Genomic DNA, 1,195 nt, shown 5'->3' with positions numbered 1-1,195 from the left:
TTCTCTTCCCTGTCCCACGTCAGGCTGGGATGACCTGGAGCAAAACATGGATGCCATTCTGCAGCCTGTCTGGGGGAGAAGGGCAGTTGTGGGTGTTTCAGAACCGGTTTTAGTTAATTTCACATCAGAATTCCCCCAGGCCCTTTCCCTGCAGACAGACACCCTAGATTCTGCCATGCTGGGAAATGTTAAATCTGTTTATTACAATGTAGACCTGGCCCCTCCTGCCAGCTAAGCCCAGACACATTTTTAACCTCCCTTCTCCCTCCCCTCACCCCCTAACAAAGTCTCTGAACACAAGGCTAGAAAAGAGCAGAACCAAAGGAGTCACTGTGGGGGATTCCCTCGGACACTGACCCCACGGCAGCTACACCCCAGCAGGGGGAATATGGAGTCAGGAACTGGCTTTTCCTCTCTCTGATCCTTTGCTTGTTCACTGGAAAGTGGTTCTGCCCAGGGATGCAGCAATACATGTGTCATTTCTCCCACTGCCCCTTTCAGTCTCTCATTCCCCTGTCCTCTCTCCCTGCCCCTCTGGCTGGGACAGTCCCATTCCTGGGGGCTTTGCTCTCCCAAGGCTGGATTTTCTCCTGGCAATTGCTACTGGGAGGAGAAATGAGGAGGGGCTGTTTGTGCAGAGTCACTTTCTTGCCAGTCCCCAGCACTTTCCCTGAGGTCTTTCAGTTACCTGGAGACTCTGGCTCAGAATTTAGTATTAACAGGGCCCAGGGCTGCCCTAGGGGGCTAGGACCAGCTGGAGAAAGTCATCCCCTGGACCGGGCAGAGAAGCAGCTTTAATTCAGGTCACTTCCCAGCACAGAACCCTGCTGGTGGAGCAGCAGCTGCTAAGCCTGGTCTCCCAGATCACAATGGAGGCTGCAGCCTCTGACCCAGGAAGCTGAACCCCAGTATCCTGAGCAGAGAGGGACAGAGCATTTGAGCAGCTTCCCTCCTTTAGCTCTCTGGGGAGAGCAGCTAATGAGAGCCCCTCCTCACAGGGAGGACCGCTGATCTCATTTGCCCCACTGTCCATCTGGAGTCACTCCTTGTCTTTCCATACAGTGACTCTGGATTAACAATGGTCTCAATGAAACCAGAGCTCAGAAAGAATGAGTCCAGAACGCTGTGGAAGAGACCATCATGTGGCAGTGCTGACCCGCCTCCCACCTCCCTCATACCCCAGATCCAGGACAAG

Source organism: Mauremys mutica, unplaced genomic scaffold (genome assembly GCF_020497125.1).
Source record: "Mauremys mutica isolate MM-2020 ecotype Southern unplaced genomic scaffold, ASM2049712v1 001050F_np12_obj, whole genome shotgun sequence".
NCBI lineage: Eukaryota > Metazoa > Chordata > Testudines > Geoemydidae > Mauremys > Mauremys mutica.
This window is presented reverse-complemented; position numbering follows the sequence as displayed.